The sequence below is a fragment of the Gossypium hirsutum genome, chromosome D04, assembly GCF_007990345.1.
Source record: "Gossypium hirsutum isolate 1008001.06 chromosome D04, Gossypium_hirsutum_v2.1, whole genome shotgun sequence".
Taxonomy (NCBI): Eukaryota; Viridiplantae; Streptophyta; class Magnoliopsida; order Malvales; family Malvaceae; genus Gossypium; species Gossypium hirsutum.
The window spans coordinates 6,730,770-6,746,114 of record NC_053440.1 but is presented as its reverse complement, the minus strand read 5'-3'; the positions used below and the strand labels follow the sequence as shown (position 1 = coordinate 6,746,114).

General features: G+C 31.4%; 1 long non-coding RNA gene across 1 annotated transcript; it reads right to left on the bottom strand.

Annotated features, from left to right (window-relative positions):
* Positions 1–3,814: 3,814 nt before the first annotated feature.
* LOC121216282 (uncharacterized) lies at positions 3,815–7,002 on the bottom strand. Its single transcript, XR_005912384.1, has 3 exons — positions 6,578–7,002; positions 6,334–6,471; positions 3,815–5,943 (listed from the first exon to the last, which is right to left on the bottom strand). It is a non-coding gene; the product is annotated as an uncharacterized lncRNA (long non-coding RNA).
* Positions 7,003–15,345: the final 8,343 nt, after the last annotated feature.

Below are 15,345 nucleotides of genomic sequence, written 5' to 3'. Positions count from 1 at the left end.
TGCAATAGTTTATCATTACGTTAATTTGTGAGAGTAGTGTAATCCACGACATTATTGAGATATGCAAATAAAATGGGCAAAACAATTTGTGTAATAGAAATGTATAAATATATTTAAAGAAAATTTTGGTTAAAGTGATGAAAAAAAGAATTCTATGGGTAGCATGGGTTCAAATATTAATATTTGTAAATTATTTATTTATTTTTTTAAATAATAAATAGACACAAACACCCTCATAACAATATAACTTATTTAAAATATGTAAGATTATTTTATTAATTTTCTCAACTGATTGAGAAAAGAAATCGAAAATTATTCCAAATTATTTTAAATTGAACTAAATTCTAATTTTTATCTAATTTATAATTTATTTTATTTTTTATAATGTAAAAATAAATATTTTATTTTAAAATAATGAAAATAACTTAAAAATAATATATAAAATGTTATTTTCAGAAAATACTATATGAATGTTATTGATTATTTTTTATTTATTTGAAAAATTAAAAAATGTATTAAATAATATCTATAAGTCATAAAATAAAACTTATTGTCAAAAATAAAAATTAAAACATCAAAATTAAAATGAAAAATCGAAAACCAAATTAAATTATCACAACTAATTCAAAATTTTCAAATATCCTGAATGAATTCGACTAAATTTAACTTTATATTTATTTTTTAATTTATATTTAAATCTTATATTTAAAAATATAAAACTTAAAGTAGCATTGTAAATATGAAATAGGGTTAATTTATTAAAAAGGGTTCATTTAATCAATTTAAACTGGTCTAATTTAAAGAATAAGTGACGAAACCCATCTATTTGAAGTCTTGGTGGCCCAACGAAGCACTCATGGAAAATTAATGCTACTTTAGTAAATAGAGAAAGTAATCTCAGAAAATTTGTAATTGTAGATATGCTTCGATCTCGTTTGTCGATATAAAGCTAGTTGTACTATTGGATTTGGAAGAGCTCAACTATAAATAGAGGGTCTCCCCCTTATTTGCAATCATCTATTGTATCCTATTTTTTTGAGTTAAAGAATGTATTGAGAATATTTACTCAAACACTTAGCGTGCTTTGTGTTTCTGTGGCTATTCTGTTTTTTCGAGCTTTCTTTTATCTTTAAATTGTTTTTGTTTATTTTCGGTGCATTGGAGAATTTCTATAAATAGTTCTCACTTTGTGAGAGTTAGGTTAACTTAAGTACATTTGAAGAAAAAAATCGCTTAAAGTCGTACGAATTGCGAGACGAAAAGTTTAGCCTCGTGATACAAGAACAATAGTAAGGAGCAACTTTTTAACGAAACAATAGTGCGATGAGGGAAGGAGGGAGGGAGGGAGATGATGATAAAACATGGGGAAGAGAGAGAAGAGAATAATTACATTTATTTAATATTAAATTTATTTGTTTTAGTTTAATTAAAAATTAACATGTGGAAATTTTTTTAAACGAAGCAACTAGTATGGACTTAAAGTAATAACTGAATCAAAATTTAGGTACCACTTCTTAAAAGAAAAAACTTAGATACCTAAATAGTAAAATTTCTATAAATTGAGAGCCAATTTTTAATTTAAGCCATTATTTATATATAACTAGTAACCAAAAAGGTAAACTTATTTTGTTGGCTTAGTTCTTTTATTGCCATTTGTCACAAAGTATGTGACACGTTTGACAGATTTTTATGCGTAATATTTGCAAAGTAAATATTTACTTCTTTATACATAGGAGTGACAACCATTTTTATAAATATATATATATTTATATACAGTCTGATTATAAGTTTTAATAATATCTGCTATTTTTGACATAATATTTAGAATTATTCATAACGCCGTTTCAACTTATAAATAGGAGGATGATAATATGTTTCAGCACGCTCAAACTCATGTTCTCCTATATTTTTAACAATACCCATACTAATCGAGCTAAAACTCAATCAACAATTATAATCAATTTTTATTCTTATTTTACATTGATTATATCAAACTCATATCATATAATAATAACAATAATAAAGTAGAGTTTTTGAGCAATTTAGGTAAGTTAAAGTTCTAAGTTAGTCCTCTACTTGCCACTTGATACCAATTAAAATATGTCACTTCATCAAACTAGATTTAAGCAACAAGTCAAAATACAAAAATTTATTCAGTGTAAAATAATTTAAAAAAAAAACCTTAGTCTTAAATATTTTAACAGTATATAATAAAGCATGACAAAAATTTTGTAATGATATAATAGAGTGTTTTTATTAATTATCTAATATAATAAACCATCTTGGGAATGGATTAGAGGTGCTCATGGGCCGGGCTGGGCCATAAAAAAATTTGGCCCAGCCCAAAATATGGGCATGAAATTTTGCCCAGGCCTGGCCCGGGAAAAATAATAAGCCCGGGCCCAGCCCGGGCCGACCCATTTTTTAATAAATACCAAAAATTTATTTTAAAAATTAAAAAAAGTATTTTAAAAATATTTTAAAATTTTAAAAAGTATTTTAAAAATATTTTAAAATTAAAAAAATAAATATATTTATTATATCGGGCCGGGCTGGGCCGGGCCCGGGCCAAAAAAGTTGTGCTGAGGCCCGACCAGTTTTCTAAACGGGCCTCATTTTTTTGCCCAAGCCCATATTTCGGGCCTATATTTTTACCTAAACCCTCCCATATTTCGGGCAGGCCGTCGGGCCGGGCCGCCCGACCCATGAGCACCTCTAGAATGGATTATGGGGTTTAATCATTTCTTGAGAACTTGCTCTGTTTTTGATGCCGAACTTTAGAGTATTTTGGATGGTCTTACCCTTCTAAAAGAACATCTATTGGAGAGAATTTTGACTACTATAGATAATCTCGAGGTGGCCTAGCATTAAGAACAGATACTGTAGCTATTTCAACTTCCACTCTGGTAAGGCGAATACGAAAGCTACTACAACAAAAAAAACATTGGGTGGTTAAACACATCTTAAGGGAGACTAATTGTGTTGCAGGCAAGATTGCTAAATTGGCTCTACTAATAAGGTGGGAGTTAACATATTGACAACAACTCTTACAGATTTATTAGATCTCATTGATAGAGACAAATAAATTAGGACAAATTTGAGTCCTAATTTTTGTTTTACCAAAAAGAATTAGTCAAAAAAATTTAAACAAATAAACTTTACAACCCAATTTTTGAATGATAAAATGAAAATTAAATTGTATATATCATATATATATATAATGTATAACAAAGTTTTACATAAATATGGTAACATTTAATTTTAAATCAGTTCTAAGTTGAACATTTGACACCAATAATGTGTTGGAAAATTAACAATCACTTTCAATTTTCAATTATTAATGCATGGTAATTTGTTATTTTTAAAAATTATTTTAGGGAAAAATATGAAAAAAATATGAAAAAATTAATTTTCTCTGGGTTGGTGTTATAGGAAAAAATATTTTATGGAACTTACACAGATCTTACATCTGATAAAAAAACATTTTTAAAATTTTTTTAACCATATTTCCATAATAGAATATCAGATCTAAAAAAATTTCCCCTTAGGGAAGAAACAATAATAAATTAATTTTTAAGATTAAATAAAAATGAGTACAACACTTGAAAATGATAGACGCTTAAGGAACCTTGCATATAAATCAGGAAAAATCTCTAAACTATTAAAAAAATTATTATGTATGTTTTTGGATAATACTTTAGATCAAAATTTGATGATTCTGGAATCCATCAAAAATAAATTCTACACCTAAAAATAGAATATAAAATTCGTAATATAAGGAATAGGGTTGATCCATAGGAATGGGTCTGATAGTATTCGAATTTCTCACAGGACATTTCGTGAGTAATTTTGTGCTCACAACTATTGCAGTCTTGTGAAAAATAAATAAATGAGAATTAAAGTAACACAAAATTAAATAAATAAAAAACAATAAATAAAAATTGTTTTCAAAATAAAATAAAATAAACCCAATTAATGAATGTTTCAACCTTAGGTATGACGTCAGTCTCGATCTCAGAGTTGATCATGGATTATGGATGTCTTCTCGCTCATTGGTAAGCCAGTTATAGTGATCGATGATGCCTCAACCACCAATTCTTCCTTAATCGTAAATTACCTACGGGAACAACCCAACAATTAACCTTTACCTTACCAAACGAATAATTCTAAAAGACGCTTCCACTTGTCGACAGCCTTACAAATTAGAAGAACCTGACTCTAATTAATGATCTCAACCGCACGAATCATTTAAATTAGATCACTTAATCCCATGGCGTCACCAAATTGCACTCTCACACCAACTTGTTCTTCAGTAAAATATTTCGACGCCGAATTAATTGTACCAATTATGTATTGTTCCCAACACCATACAAAGGATCCTTCTTGAAATGACACTAAAAACAATACTATGAAATGATCCTATCTATCTCTTGAGCTGGAGAAAAAGCGAATACACAAATGAAAAAAATTTAAGTATAATTTTGTATCTCATAAATGAAATAAAATAAAAAATATATAGAAATTAATGGAATTTAGCAATAGTCTTTACAATTCAAAGCTAAAGGGGCGTCTATGTCTCTCTTAATTTTAGCTTTGAAGCTAATCTTTTTCTGAGTATTCTACTTCTAAACAAACTTGTTTGCTGATGATAGCATTATTTTCAGCGAGACCACTGTCATTGGTGCACGTAATGTTCAATCCATTTTTAGTGAATATGAGGCATTCTCGGACACAAAGTTAATTTTGATTAGTCTCTGAAATATTTTAGTGCAAATGTTGGTGATGCAGATTGTTCTCAGACTGGCATTGTTTTAGGGGTTCAGATTACTTCTAATTCTGAAAAATATCTGGGGCTTCCGACTATGGTGGGGAGGCTTAAAAAGGAAGCTTTTCAGCATTTTAAAGATCGTTTCAAAAGGTGTATTGACAGTTGGAATGTTCGATTTCTATACCAAGGAGGTAAGGAAGTTTTTATTAAGTCAATGTTGCAAACAATTCCAACTTATGCGATGCAGTGTTTTTTATTACCGTCCTCCTTGTGCAAAGAATTAGAGTCTATCATGTACAAGTTTTTGTGGCAGAAAATTGGGGGAATGGGAGGTATGCATTGGTGTTCTTCGGCAGCTCTTTGTAATTCGAAGTTGAATGGGGGTATGGGGTTTCAGGATTTGGCTAAATTCAATATTGCTCTCTTAGCTAAATAGTGTTGGCGTATCTTGTCTAATCCTGATTGCCTTAAGAGTCGAGTAATCAAAGCTAAATATTTTCCTTATTCGGGTATTTTAAGTGCTAGATTGGGATCTTATCCATCTTTTTCCTGGCGTAGCATCTGGAGTTCGCGAGGATTACTGGAAAAAGGATTGGGTTGGCGTGTTGGAAACGAGAACTCTATCTCCACCTGGAATGACTGCTGGCTTCCGGGAGCTGGAAGATGTAAGGTTGTAGACACGAATGTTAATGGTTCTGTTTCTTGGGTTAAGGACCTTCTGTAGCTAGGTTTGAATAAATGGGATATAGATAGGGTTCGTACTCTTTTTGTGGACGGTGAAGCTGACAAAATTCTGTCCATATAGTTATCTGAATTTGCTCATGAAGATGTACTTGTTTGGAAGGGTGATCCAACTGGTGTATACACACTGTGTAGTGGATATCGATTACTGTTCTCATCTACGGATATGGACCATTCCCATGGTTTACATGATGCACATAACCCAAATAATGTTTCTATACAAAATTGTGGAAAGCAACAATGCCTCTTAAAATCCGTATTACAAACTGGAGATTCTGTCAAAACTATATTCCTACTTTCTAATCTCTTCAACAAAAGGATTTCTTTTACTATGTTTTGTCCTAAATGCAGTATAATTCTAGAAACTATTACCCATGTAGTTCGCGATTGTATAATGGTAGCTGCGGTGTGGCAATCTCTAAATATTTCTTGGCCTGCGATACACAACAATACTGATGTTATTGATTGGTTATCATTTCTGTTCAACAAACATTCTACGATTATTGTTAATCTCATTCTAATTGCGATCCAGGCTTTATAGTTGTCGTAGAACAAAGGGTATCATGAAGGGGTTGTTCAAACGACCTCAGCTTTGGTGGCTCTGATCTATTCCTATTACAGAGAAGTTCAAGTTTTGGGTGAAACTTGTAGTCTTAGTGTTGGACATCACGAAAGGAAATGGCGTCCACCGGCAGAACCGTATGTTAAGGTTAATTTCGATGCAACCTACAGGGTTCATTCCTGGCAGTCTTGCTCAGGAGTTGTGGTGACAAATCGAAATGGCCTAATTTTAGGGGCAAGTAAACAACTCCATCATTACGTACCTAATGCTTTTGTTGCGGAAGTAAAGGCGTTTATCCAAACAGTTTCTTTTGCCGATGATCTGGGCTTAAGGTACGTGGTGTTTGAGGGCAACACTTTGATTGTAATCAAGAATATTTGCTCCACGCATGAGGACCGGTCTGAAATCGCGGCTCTCATAAAAGAAGGTAAGCATAAATTAACGATTTTTTTTTCTCATATTTTATTGTCAAACACGGTTATAGAGAAGAGAACATGGTTTCTCACCTTCTTGCTGTCGTATGTTTTAATTTGGGGATGTATCATTTCTGTGTGGAGGAGATTCTGGTGGAGGTCGAAGTTGTTGTTGCTGCCAACATATGATGGGTGGATCCGCCGGATTAATCTGTCCTCGGGTTGGCTTTTGGAAGCAGGAGTTCATCGATTTTATCCTGCTTAGCATTATGTTTTTCTCCTTTGGTGTTCGCTCAATGTCATATAATCCAAATTAGGAGATTTTCCTGGCTTTAGTGTTGTGATTTTCAGTAGGGAGAGGCTGTGGGTTTTTTCTTGGTTCATCTAGCGTTTAGTTTGCTTTCTCACCAATTGATTTTGGTAGGCTTTTAATTTTCTTTTGTTTGTTCTCTGTTTGCTTTTATTTCACATTTATTGTTGTTGTCTCCAATAGTTGTATGTTCTTTCCCCTTTTTTTATTGAATACCAACTTTCATAAAAAAATATTTTAATTCTATTTTAACTCCTAATAAATATATTTACAAATAATATTTAAATAAAAATAAAATAATCCTAAATTCTAATAAGCCTTGTACTTCAAATTAATACTCTCATACTCAAATCTTCCACGTCACTTCATATTTTTACTTGTTCTTCAAATTTTTTGGACTTGCACTGCACCTACATATAAATTAAGCAATAAGCAACAAAATTAGTAGTATCGTGCCTAAACATTCATCAAAATAAAACACATAAAGATGTCAGTTTGACACACTATCAAATTCTCCCTACTTAGTCCATGCTTGTCCTTAAGCATTTCATGCATTTATCATTCCAATCATACTATGATCATTCAAGTCAATGAAATCACTACAATCCTCAATCCAATCAACCAAATATACATTACTAAAATCTTGATCACATAACCGTCTCTCTCAAGCTAACACGTCGATTCACAATTCAATTAAGCACACAATTATCAAATATTCTCATAATAAGGCTCCATAAAATCAATTCATGTAAATTGTCAAAGCACCAAAATTAAACAAAATTTTGCAACCATAAATAACCATTTGTCCCATTTCTTATGATCGATTTTTTCTTTTTTATTATTTTAAAATAAATCTTTTTTGCTAGAGTGTCACTAAATATTTCTATGCGAAGAAGGATGACAACTAGAGGTGTTCATGGGCCGGGCGGCCCGGCCCGGCCCGAAATATGGACTTGGGCAAAAAAATGAGGCCCGTTTAGAAAACGGGTCGGGCCTCGGGCACCACTTTTTGGCCCGGGCCCTGCCCGGCCCGGCCCGATATAATAAATATATTTATTTTTTAATTTTTTTAATTTTAAAATATTTTTAAAATACTTTTTTATTATTTTTTAATTTTAAAATATTTTAAAAATATTTTTTAATTTTTTTAAATTTTAAAATATTTTAAAAATATTTTAAAAATACTTTTTTTAATTTTTAAAATAAATTTTTGGTATTTATTAAAAAAATGGGCCGGGCTGGGCCAGGCCGGGCCCGGGCTTATGATTTTTTTTCTCGGACCGGGCCTGGACAAAATTTCAGGCCCATATTTCGGGCCGGGCCGGGCCGGGCCCAGGCCTAGGACCCAGGCCGAAATTTTTTATGGGCCCGGCTCGAACCCGGCCCGGCCCGGCCCATGAGCACCTCTAATAACAACCCAAACACCCCACTCCAGTTACTCAATTCATCACATATCTAGATGGCTACTAGCTCCACTCATAAATTTTAAAATTAGCGAAGTAAGTGAATAGCTTAGAACGTCACTCAATCTTTTGACGCAAAAACAGATGACAACCCAAGCACCTTACTCCAGTTACTCAACAAGTCACAATTCTAAGACTTTACTTATAATCTAAAACAATTATTGGAGTATTTATAGAATTTTATTTCTCTTTTTTTCTTCAAACACAAGATAAAACAAAAGTTTATTTACGGCAAAAAAAATCATGCAAATAAGGTGTGTTGACCAATTTAGCGCAAAATTAACATCATAGAGCGTACAATTTTGCACACACATTTATCTCAAATAATTAAGTGAATCTGTAATGACCTAAAATTTACGGGCATCGAAAAAGTGTAGTATCGAGACTCCGTCTTAAAAAATTGAACCTGTAGATAATTATTAGAAATACCTATGAGTTTAGTAGTGTGTTTAATTAGGTTTTAATTGAGTGAATTTAGCTTAATTAGGGGTAATTAGTAGAAAGGACTGAATTGAATAAAGTGAAAAAGTTAAATTATAGATTAAAGGAAAATATGAAGGACCAAAATGACAATTATGCCAATTGTCCTAATTGAGGCGGCATAAGATTGTAAATTTTTTTTACAATGATTTAATTTTATAAATATATAAATTAATTATAAAGTATATTATTAAATTAATTATATTATAAATATTATATTAATTAATAAATTCAATTATGAAAATTGTAGGGTGATGATAAAACACATGTGTAATAATTATATTTGTACAATTGTAATATATTTATTTAATTACTTTTTATTTAAGTAAATAGATTTTTATTATATTAAAATGATGATAATAGACAAGTGTATGGTAATAATAATTACATATGTAAAAATAACATTCATATATATTAATAAAACATGTATTACTTAATATTTAAGTATATATGTATAATATTATATTATTATAATAATAACTAAAAGAATAAACAAAATAAATAAAAGAAAAAGAAACAATGAAACAAAACAGAGAACGAAACAGGGAGAAAAGAAAGGAAAGAGAGAAAAGAAAGGAAAGAAAGAACAGAAAGAAAGAAAAGGAAAAACTAAAGTTTGAAGGTTTAAAGCTTTAATAGGTAAGTCAATCAAGTCCTTTTCTTTTAATTTTGATGTTTTAGCAGTCTTAAAACAAAGTTTTGTTGAATTTAAGTTAAAATTTTGAAAGTTTTTAGATTTTTGAACATGATTCATGTTGAACAAATTGTTGAATTAGGGGTTTGATTGATAGAATTTCTAGTTAGAATTGATAAAAGAATTAAATTGTAAACTAGGTTATAAGTTTTACATAGTAGGGATTAAATTGAAAGAAGTTTAAAATTTGAGTTTTATTATGAACATTGAATGGTTAAGTTGAATATGGCAAGATATTAAGTAGAAATGAAGTGTGAATTGAGTTAGAAAATTAAATGAGTTAATTAGGATTAAATTGGAATTAGGGTATAAATTGAAAAGAAAATTCAATTAATTATGGTAAATTAGTGCTATAATTAATAATGTAAATTATTATTATTTTCGTGGCTAACAAAGAACCCGAGGCATTAGCATCGAAAGGAAAGGAGAAAGCTATTGAGAACTAAAATGGGAGATTTACGGTTTGTATTACTATAATTCAAATTACTTATTATTAAATGCTATATTTAAATTTATATGTATGGTAAATGAAATATAAGATAAGTATTATTATTAAGTTGAAAGAAATTCAATTGAATGATGAATATATGTGTGGAATTGAAATGAATATTGACTTGAAAATGGAAAAGTGAATTTTGAATTGAATTGTGATTGAAAGTGAAAAAGTGAAATTGAATTGAAATGTGATTTTGGAGACCCTATTAACTAATCGGGCTGAGTCGGATATAGTTGGCATGCCATAGGATTGGAAGAGTTCAGGGATACTTTGACCTTGAGTTGATGAGACACTGGGTGTCACTATATTTCTTCGGATAGATTCGATGAAATACTGGGTACCAACTTTCTTCGGCTTTGCCGATGAGACACTAGGTGTTACCTATTGCTTCGAACTATCCGATGAGGCACTGGGTGCCATACTGGAGTGTTTGGCTGGATCCGTGTATCCGCCAAGGTCCGAGTTTTGTTAATAGGGGTAAATAATGAAACGATAAACCGAAAGAGTTGATCAATCGAACTACTGAAATGAGATGAAAAAGTTGAATTGTGAATTGAAATGTTATATGAGATTGAGGAATGAACCTAAGGTTCATGATGTGTCCAAGTTCAAATTGTGGATATATGATACCAATTGAAGAATTGTTATTGTTGAAATATGAAATTTGAGTTTAAATTTGTATGTATGATTTATGCATTACATGTTTATTATTGTTATAATTTGAATTATGGTAATACCACTGAGTATGAAATACTCAACGTACGGTTATTTTCGTGCGCAGGTCGATAGAAGTCAAATGTCTCGGTTCAGCATTCAGTTCAGTCCCAACAACAACATAACTTTGGTGATGTATTTTTCTTTTGGTAAATGTGACATGTACTTTGGTCTTATTAAAGAGCCTTTTAAGTTTTGGTTGAAAATAATAAAAATGAAGTCAATTAGTAAAACAAATATTTATATGAATTTATGATTATATTATAATATGTTTGTTATTTATTTAAGAATTATTTGTAAATTGTCTGATATGTCCAGTAATGCCTCGTAACCCTGTTTCGGTGACGGTTTAAGGTTAAGGGGTGTTACAGAATCTACGTGTTTTCTTATCATAATCTAATTATAGAATCAACATTTTCCTAACATCTAGATGCTTCAAAGAATTGACAAAGTAATTTTTGAATTTTTCCGAATAAAGTTAGCATGCAAGAGCAAAAACACAATTACTACTTAAGACAAAGCAAACAACAACACAAATTACCACAAACAATTAGAATATATCAATTAACGATTCAATTTAAACTCCCCCACTTAATTCATACATTATCCTTAATGTATCACAATAAAATGAAATGAATGAATCAAGTATGAAGAGGAAACTTCCCTGTGGCTGTGTAATGTGATGGGACAGTTATGCAAGGGATTACATGAGTCCAATCCTATTGAAGAAAAGAAAAGAAATTAGAAATAACTAGAACCAAAAACAAAAATAAAGATAAAGAAGATTAATGAAACAAATAAGAAAATAAAATAAAATTGGGTTGCTCCCAAAAGAGCATTTGTTTAATGTTGTTGACTTAATATTTTTTATTTTTCAACTCAAGTAAGATATTTAATCCAAATTTCTTCCAATCTTGAGGTAAAAGATTTTGATGAACTCTTGACAAGAGGTAGTTGAGATAATCACGTATCAATGCCTTTTCAAAACCAACCTACTTCTTTCTTATTGTGCACAATCCCTTTAAAAATTCTGCATGGCAAGGTAATTGTTTAATGACGTCTAGTAACGGTATCTTTACCTCTACCTTGTGAAGAGTTTCGAGGTTCTCATTTTCTTCCTTCATTTTCTCGTTTCTAAATGGCCCTTCAGGAGATGGAGATGGTACAAAAATCAATTTTGGTAGTCCAGATTCTTTCTTAGTCGCTAGTTCGTCTTTCTGCTTTTTTCACCCAACGTCATGCCCACGACTCTTGCTAGGTGCAAGTTCCAAAATTGTTCCGCTTCGTAAAGCCATTGTGCTTGCATTTTTCCTTAAGTTTGGTTTTGTTTGGGACAACAATTTGCCTTGGGATTCGAGTCCACCAACCATCATGGAAAGCTTGCTCACTTGATTTTCCAAATTTTGAAGTGTTACTTTCGTGTCCTGTCATTATTGAAGAGTACTAGAAGCAAGTTTATTGGCAGTGTCTTCTAGAGACATACTAGAAGGTTGAGGTAGTTGAGGAGGAGGCCTCAGTTGGTAATCTAATTCACACATTGAGATAAAAGCTGTCTCATTAGGGTTCCCAATTTCACCATACTCATCTTTTTTTTCCTAATAGAATCCAAGAGTGTTTGCTGCTAAGGCATTGACAAGTTATTTTAAAGATATACCTAAAGATTGTGGTTGATGCATTAGTTGATTAGATTGATAATATGGATTGAATTGGGGTCTTATTCCATAGTCTATATCAGAGTGATCTCTCCACCCATAGTTGTATGTCTCAGAGAATGAGTTGTATCGTCCTTGAGGTGGTTCATAGAAATTTCCAAAGATGATAAATTGTCCAGGATAATCGTCCTCCCAGACAGGACACGATTCTGTCGTATGGTTGGGTGCAATACATATACCACACACCATGATCAATGTCATAATTTTCGTACAAATATGATGAAAAATATTAGCAATATTAATAAGTTTATTTCCATGGAAGATACATTTACCTATTATGTTTTCATTGGGTAGTTAGGCATAAACCCAAACAGTTGATAATTCATAGCAATAGTAGAATCCATTCGATCGCTCATCAAATTTTTTTAGCCTTCTCTATTTCTAGATCATGCTCGAGCAATCGGTATGTTTAGACCTGGTTATAAAGAGAAAAAAATTAGTAAGCATAAACCCTTGACAATGGCGCCAAATATTGATAGGTGTCAAATCCACCAAAACTAAATCTTACGCCTAAAAAAATATAAAAATTATTATAATATAGTGATCTACCATACTTTGACGTGTCAAATTAGGCTCCCGTGTTACTTAACAAGCTTGTTTTTAAGCAATTTAAGTGTCTTTTTAATAGTTTAGCTTAATTTTAGTTTTTGCAATTGAATAAGTGTAAATACCTCTTTTTCCTTATTTTTGTGATCCAAATTGGCCAATTATGCCATTGGGGACACTAATGGTTGATTGAGTGTTATAGAAGCTTGTTGGTGGCTTGAACTTGAGCAAAAACATCACCAAAGGTAAGGGTATCATGACATCAAAGCATGAAAGCCACAACACCTCAAACATGCCTGAAATGAAGAGAATGAAGACCACCTATAGTGGTATCGTGACACCCTTTTTGGGTATCGTGATATCCAAGCCTTAAGGAAACCCTCATTTGGAGACTTCGATGATATCACAATATCTTGCCTGTCGTGACAAAAAATGACTATAAGGGTAGTTTTTGTCCAACACTCACACGAATCAAAATTAAGTGCTTCAGGGCATTTTGGTGTAAAATTTTGGGTTGTAATTAGCTATTTAAAGCCACTTTTGGATGAATGAAAGGGAGACTTTTTTTGCTTAAGTTTTTTTATCATCTTTTTCTTTAGTTTTAGGTTAGGGTTAGGGCTTTTTTCTTCTCTTTTTTACTTTAGGTTTTCTCTTTTCATTTTTAGGTTAGATTTTAATTTTATTGTTTCATTTCTTCTTTATTGTTAAAGATTTTGTAAACAAAGAAGGACTGTAACACCTTTTACCCGATCCAGTTGTCGAACCCGAGCTATAGGATGCTACAATAGTAAACAAAAACAATCATTTACATTTTGCTAAATAATATTCACTAAATCAACACATACGAGTTAAGTCTATGTTTAGTATGCTTTACAAACAAATCCGAGTATCAAAAAAGCTTACGAAAGCCCTTAAACTGACTCGAAACCAAATTGGGACCATTTTGAAACTTTTACAAAAAAAAGGGGATAGACAAAAAGGTAAAACATGGGTCACACGGCCTTGTGGCCAGGATGTATGACAGTTTGAAGCTATGTGGGGTTGTATTACACAACTGTGTCCCCAAACCGTGTAATAGATTAATGTTGTGTTATCCAAGATCACATGACCATGTAACTAATTATGGCCATGTGAAACCAAAACCAACCTGAATAAACATAGCACACGATCGTGTCACCTACTCGTATGGGACACACAACCGTGTGGTAGACCATGTGCAGCATAATTGACCATTTTGTGCAAGTTTCATACCATCCATTCAAAATGACCTATAATGTCATTTTATACCATTCAAAGCTACTCCAAAACACACATTTCAAGGCCAAAACATCATTTCATATTCCTAATTAAACATACAACCAATATGCCCTCATTAACACCATTAAAACATTAAACTTAAATCAAATCAAATACAAATCATGTTTTAACCATCACATACCACAACTAATTCATATGAATAACATCATTCAAACTTGTCAATTTCATTAACTTTATTAACACTATTTAGCAACCAACCAACATCATTTGACAAACCACTGACATGAGCTTATATACAAGGCTATTATACCAAAACACATTATATTAGATAAGTTCATCCATCTTATGTGCATGCCACAAGTAGCCAAGTTGAAATATTAAAAGTTTACCGAATTGAGAGACTGTAGGTATGTGCTTCTCGTTGATCCGATCGACACGTTCTGGACGTCCAAAATATATAGAAAAGTAGTAACATAAGTATTTCTTAGTAAGCTCATACAATATAAATATTTACTTACCTCAATCATTTGCGATAACTTTTTGGATGAGATTCAGGTATTTATGGGTTGAGATGTTTTTATGGTGTTTAGAAGATCTATCTTTTAGCTTCGAAACGCACTTTGAATCACTCAATTTTGAGTTTGGGAGCTCAAGTTATGATCGTTTTAGTGAAAACTGCGCGAGCATAATTTATGGATGGGATTATGAATTACGAGTTTCGAGCTTTTAATTCAAGTTTAAGGCTTAATTTTTATTATATATGAGTCCAATATTGTATTTATCATCTCTTATTATTTTATTATTCTGACTTTTTAATAATTATTAAGTAGTTTAAGTTATTTAGAAGTTTTATGTCAACTACTTAAACTACTTAATAATTATTAAAAATTCAAAATAATAAAATAATAAGAGATCATAAATATAACATTGGGATCATATATGATAAAAATTAAGCCCAAAACCTAAACCCAATATAATTTAAACTCGAATTAAAAGCTCAAAACTCGTAATTTTCATCGTAATTCCCGTCATAATTCCGTCCAGAAATTTTGCTCGCGCAGTACTTGAGCTCCCAAACTCAAAATTGAGTGATTCAAGGTACGTTTCAAAGATAAGAGATAGATCTTTGAACATCATGAAGACATCTCAACCCAGAAATGCCTAGATCCCATTGAAAAAGTTGTCGTAA